At 53.3% G+C, this 6,507-nt stretch overlaps 1 protein-coding gene across 1 annotated transcript in view; it reads right to left on the bottom strand.

Moving 5' to 3' along the window:
* FAM53B (family with sequence similarity 53 member B) overlaps window positions 1-6,507 on the bottom strand; it is a 90,326-nt gene that overhangs the window by 9,162 nt on the left and 74,657 nt on the right. The window lies entirely within an intron of this gene.

Genomic DNA, 6,507 nt, shown 5'->3' with positions numbered 1-6,507 from the left:
GCTGAACCCCTAACATTCTGCACCCACTTCTTGACTGCAAAGCTGGTGTCACCTTGAAAACTTTGTTGACTCAAAACTCAGCTGTTTCAGCCCCAGTGAAAAGCAAGCGCCTGCCCCACCTGCCAGGGAAGAATGTGACTCCACAATAGGGCAGTGTGTTTTCTGCCCAGAGCCCATCCCTAGTGAGCTACCTTGAACAGACGTCCAGGGCATGCCCACACCCAAGTCCTGGAGCGGCCCAGCGCCCACCACACCCTGGGGCCAGCGTCCGGCTCAGCCTCTCCCAGCAGCTCATGGGCCTGTGTGCCCTCAAAAATGTCTAGGGAAAGCTGCAAAACAGTGAAGTTCAAAGCACCGCATGAGCACATCAAGTCAAACAGGAAATGCCGCCCTGGGACAAACTGTCACCCCACTCCCCAACTTCTGTTCTCTTGAGGCCCAGGAGTGGGTCGCCTACTCTGGCACAGGCCTGCCCAAGTAATAAAGCTCACTGTGCTGTCTGTGTGGCCTCAGGCTAGTGGCCAGGGACAGAGTCAGGATCCTGCTCCTTGAGCCTGCAAATGGCAAACAGCAGCCTGCTGTGGGAGCAACTGTGGAATGTAGCCCTCAACTCAGGCTTTTCTGCCTGCCCCACCAGCCCTTCACCATGGCCAGCTCCCTAGTGGCTCGGCAAGGGTCCCTAGCTCAGCCTACCTCACCTAGTCTTCCCAGGGCTTCCTAGCCAGGAGTAAGGGCCCCCTCTCTGCAAGGCCTTTCTGGGCAGATACTTGCTCTATACCCTCTTCTGGAAGGGAGGCCCCTGGGTAGGCACTGGGGACAGAGACAAGGTGGCCTGGTCCTTGCCTTCCAGGTGCAAGCTAAATTACCCCTCGGGAAACACATTAGCCTGGCAGCCCCTCGGCCCCTTGCGTGGTGCCCATGCAGACCATTGCCTGCCCCGCCCCTCGGGCACAACCAGCTCATTCCCTTTCTCAAGTGCAACTGCTCCCTGGGCCAGCAGGGCAAGCACTGCAGGACTCCAGAAACATCGGCTAAGCTGAATTAAACCTCGTGTTTTATTGGTAGTGACCCGGAACCTACTCCTACTCCTGAAGGGTAAAGCCTGTGGTGAGGGGTGCAAGCAGAAACAGGACTTCAGAATATGCTGCCAAGGTGTCAGGAGTCCCAACTCACAAGCCGTGTCCCCAGATGCAGGAATGGCCAGCTAGGGACAAGGACAAAGTTGGCTGGTCGGGTGTTGTGTCTGACAGCAGAGAGCAGCAGCTCCCCTGATCGTCTTGTCCCAAGGAGGACAGTGTTTTTCTCACTCCCTCAGCCCTCACTGACACCTGAACCTAGAGCCTGTCCTCAGAGGACGGTGCAATAGAAAAGCGCAGAGAATGTAAACACAGACAGGAGGGACAGGGCTCCTCTGCTCACTCCCGTTTTCTCACCTGGGACACTGGAACCACTGTCCTTGGCCCGGCAGCTTTGCTGGGTCATACAAGAGAAAACGGGCAAATCAGGGGGTCCTGGTGCCCCGCACAATCCTTTGACCCACAGAAGCGCCTGTTCCCCAGTCTTGAGTATTCACAGCTGCCCTTCCAGAGCTGCTCTGGTCTGGGAAGTCTAGGAGGTTACCCCTCGCCGCCAGGGCAGTCACCAGTCAATGACTGACTGATAGGAGAACTGATACAATCCTACCTTGCACGACAGGTAGGATCAAATCCCAGGGGCTGGTCACACTCCCGAGCTCCTTGGGGTACCAGCCGAGGCCAGACTACAAGTCGGCCACCTCTTCCCTTTGCCTCCCCCCTCCTGTGTCCATTCTCCTGAGAGCCCCCCTCAATCCATCACTTGCCCAACAATCCCCAGCTCAGGCTGTGCTGTTAGGGACCCAACCGACCTGACAGCACATCAAAGCACTTCCTGTGCTGCTGTGGTTGGACATCATCCATCTGTTCCTCAGTACAACTATTCTTCCCAGAACAGGAATGACAGGCGGTCAGACACTGACCGCAGACCCTGTCGGGAGGCCAGCTGTCAGCACCACCCACCTCACGTTTGCTGGGGAGCGGTGAGGGTGGGCTACCTCTCCTTGATTAGACAGTGTCCTATGCACGGAGCCCACATCAGACTTGTTTTTGGCATCTGGCTGTGACAAACCTGTCACCCCAAAGTGCTTATGTGTTACCCTCTCAGACAGAAAGGGTGCACCTCCTCTTCTACCACTTTCAAGGTTGGCACATTTGCTTTTCCCCTTAATGCAATCTCCCTCTTTTTAATCCGATTTAAGGGCTCTCTTTGTGCTACAGGTTCTTAGGGAGTGCCCACCAAACTCTCTAAGAAACAGAAACATCATCGAGCCCAACCACAAGTCAAAGGGAAAGTCCAGATCTTGGCCTGGACTTGCAGTCACCCTGCCGGAAAGTGGTGGGCCCAGGGCTTTGGCCAAGGCGAGGCATTTCTTCCCAAACACACAAGCACGAGGACGGAATTCTCCAAGTGTCAAGAAACACCAGGCCACGAGGGTGGATGGCTAACAGCCTGGAAACTTCTGAGTCTCCTTTCTGCTAGAATTTGACACAGAAACAACCAAGACAGTGGGGCATGTTGTTTCCGGGTTTAATTTTTTTTAAACTTTGTCATAAAAGGGAAAAAAAAAAAAGGCAAGACAATGTTTTTGGTCTATCTTTAATCCATTTCTGGAAAATCTGAATTTTGCATGAAGGCTTTACTCTCTTACAGGAAGCCTCTGCCTCCGCCCCTGTGGCAATAGAGGTCAGGTGGCCAGGGCTTCTTCCTCAAGGCTGCCCCAGTCAGAGCCGTGGGCGGGCCTGGTGTCGGGCACGTGCTCCAGGTGCTTCCTATGCCATGGGCACAGGGTAGCCCTTCGGTGGGGCTGACTGCTCAGACTCTGTGGGCTGGAAAGCCTAGGAGATTACTCCTTCCTTCTAAGCACCTTGTCGTTATACTTGCTGCAGCCCAAAGACCATTTTGTGTGCTGGCAGGTCACTGCTCAGGCTTGGGCTAGCATCTGGTCTTAAAAAGAAACAGCTTCAGGACCCGCAGACGATGTAGCAGTTATGCTGCCGGACTCTAATATGGTTGACCACAGTTCGAGTCACGGACCTGATGGCTTCAAAAACACACCGGACGTGTGTGCGTGCCCAAGATCCCCAGAAGAGAATAGAGGAGAAGGGATTGTAGGGCGGCCATCCCCCCTGGGGAGTGATTTCTCACTTTCCCTCTCACTATCAGTTTCTTTCCAGAAGTGCATGTGCCCTAAGGCAAAAACCTCTCAAAAAAATAAAAGCGTGGGGTGGGGTGAGGAGACATCACACTCAGACTATTTCTGTGAAATGTTATCTCTGGACCCCAAAGAGGGAGCCCTCCTTACTGTTGGGAATGGGGGACACAATAAGCACAACACCCAGATGAGGAATCCAGGTTGCCAAGTCTGAAAATAGGAAATGAAGTCACCTGGGGATCCTGAGCACCACGGATGTGGCAATGGACACTCAGGGCTCCTCCCAACCACAGGTTCTAGAAACAGATGGCCCAGTGGGGGCAGTAAATAGCCACAGGTGGAAAGTGGGCCCCGGTCAGGTACTAGGGAAGTCCCATTGCTTCTCTCAGCTTGCTTCCCCCAGAGTGACTCTTGGGACTGGGGCAGGTGCTGGACAGACCATGGTCACCTCCACCCTAGGAGCCAGTCTGACAGGGGAGAGACTCCAGAGGGAGTGTCTCAGTTCAGGCTCACAGACAGATACTGTTCTTCATTTGCCGACAAGGAGAGAGAGTCAGAGGAGGACTGATGTGCCCCAAATCTCTGACATAAACCTCTAAGCCTATGCCCAGCTGGTACCAGAGCCAGGTATGCTGCAGTGTTGCCAGTCTGGGCCCCAAAAGTCATCTTGGGAGAGGCAAAACTTATCTGTGGCTCCCCCTTCAGGACCTCTCCTTTCTGGTATCTCTACTATGGTAGCTCTCCCCACAGCTGCACACCTCTGGGGGTACTTCCTGTTGTATTCAATATGCAGTGTGGTCCTATCTCTGGTAGGGCTGGAGACCCAGGGCCCAGCTGGTATAAGGACTAAGGAGAAAATAGCTAACAGTCCTGGAGGCTAGGGGTGGGGGATCATTCCTGGCGATAGCCCATTCCCAGGCACAAGTGCCCAATAATCTGAGTCTCTGAAGACCCGACAGATCATAGGCCTGCAGACCTAGCCTGCTGCTTCCTACGCTAGACTCAAGAAAGGCTAAGAGTGGGCTCTAACAGGTTCTCCAGGGTCACCAGGCGCTCTGTGGGTTGCCAGGACCTGGAAAGTCAATCTGACTGGCCTAAAGAGCCATACAAAGTTGGGAACCAGCAGTGAGCGTAATGGCTATGTCACTGGACTCCCATGCAGCCGACCACGGTTCGTGTCCGGACCCGGTGGCTTAAAAAACTCACACCAGGTGCGTGTGTGTGCGTGCCCAAGATCCCGAGAGGAGAATGGAGGAGAAGGGATTGTGGCGTAACCATCCCCCCTGGGGGATGATTTCTCGCTTTCTGTCTCTATGTCTCTCTCTGTCTGTCTGGCAAGCGCATGTGCCCTATGGTGAAAACCTCTCCCCAAAAAAAAGAAGAAAAAAAAAAAAAAAGAGCCATACAAAGTTGATGGAGTGGCACTTACTAGTCTGAACCTTCCAAGCAGGCCAGAACGAGCCGCAGCACTTGCGCCAACCTCTCCCTAGGCCTCTCCTCACTAGGGTTCTACAGCCTCTGCCCTCGTACCCATCTTGCTGCTCCCCATGTGTGCTCGCTCTGGCTCCCTCTACAGTAGACCTCCTTCAGCCACAGGAACGCCCCCTAACTGCCAATTCAGTTGTTTTCTGGCTGCCCCACACTTGCCTCTCCCTGTTCATTGGCAGACTCTTCCTCTCCCACTGAAACCTAGCTTTGCCTCATCCCCTCTGGAAGTAGTTCTATGTGTACCCTGCTCCCTGCCAGGAACACAGGGAATCCTAACTCTATGACCTGACACCTGGCTCAGGGACTAGCTCACAGTGGGTGCTCAGTGTAACTTAGGGGTAAGAGGAGGAAGGACCCACCCTGAATGTCTACACAATCCTGAGGTCTACACCCTGGAGTGCTGTGGGTAAGAACAGGCCTTGGAGGCCCAGAGTTCCACATGTCCTCTGAATGGTGGTCAACCCATTCAGTGGGCCCCTCTGCTGGCACCCCATAGGCCACATGGTGGCTGACATTGTTTCTGCACTGGATGGCAGATGGCCTGCCTGAACACAGAAGGTGTGAAGCTGACGCCAAAGGGCCTCCCAGCACTCCCACAATTGGAAAACAAACATTTTGTTTCTGTGGTGTGCATTCCGGCCAGCACACACTCAGAATAGGACTTGTGAAACCACCTCACTCGCAGCTTGGCATAAAAAGAATTCTTTGCCTAACAAAAATTGAGAGACCTTTCCAAAGCACACAGGGCCCTGGCATAGGACCAAGGCCAGCACTCTGCTGCAGCCCACAGTCCTCAGGGCAGCGCTGGCCAGTGCGACGCACACCATGTTGGGGCAGCTTCTGCAGCAGGACTGAGGGCATAGAAGGTGGGACCAGGGCCCTAGGAGGGGAGGCAGGTGTTGGCTTGTGTTCAGCTGCTTGGAGCTGGGCATCCTGGAGACTGTATCAGGGCACCAGGAGACTAGATTGCTAGGTACTGGGACCCTCTCAGCTCAATCCCAGTAGCTCCTTGTCTCTGTTCCAGATACTGGCTTCCATGGAAGAAGGGCACATAGGAGAGGGTACACTTTAGAAAAGGGACCAAATCACTAACTGGTTTAACCACCTCATTTTTCAGTTTGGCAGACTGAGGCCAACAGGGGAGAAGGGACTTGCCCCAAATTGCACAGCTAGTTTTATCTGATCCAAACACTTAACTTTGGGGCTGTGCTCAGAGCATGTGGTCCTCAGGCAGGGTGGCAGTGGAGAAAAGGCTGGATGAACCTAGACTAGTCTCTCAGCTTGGTTTTGCTCACTGAGAGACCCTGGCAAATCATTAAACTTCTGAGCCTCAGTTTCTCATTTGCAGAAGATTAATAAGAGCCCCAAACAAAGACACAGAATTGTGTGGATGACTTCTGAGCCTCAGTTTCTCATTTGCAGAGATTAATAAGAGCCCCAAACAAAGCCACAGAGTTGTGTGGATGATCAAATGAATTGAGACCACCAAGGAGGTCATGGAGGGTCCTCAGCAAAGCTGAGCTTGGTCCTTCCCATTCTTCCTACCCCACTGTGCTTGGGCTTGAAGGGTGTGACGAAGGTTCTCTGCAGACACAGTAATCCACAGCAAAGGGGTCCAGCAGCTTTTGGTCATGGAATCCACATCTAACTGCCCTAACAAAAACCTGCTTTCGAGAGCAAGAAGACATGTCAGGAACTCAAAAGATAAAATGTCTAGGAATAAATTCACAATTCAAATTCATAACCAAGAGAAGAAAACCTTAAAGGACAAAAAATTGGGGCTGAACAGA

This window comes from Tupaia chinensis, unplaced genomic scaffold, assembly GCF_000334495.1.
Source record: "Tupaia chinensis unplaced genomic scaffold, TupChi_1.0 Scaffold000113_1, whole genome shotgun sequence".
In the NCBI taxonomy this organism is placed as follows: Eukaryota; Metazoa; Chordata; class Mammalia; order Scandentia; family Tupaiidae; genus Tupaia; species Tupaia belangeri.
This window is presented reverse-complemented; position numbering and strand designations above follow the sequence as displayed.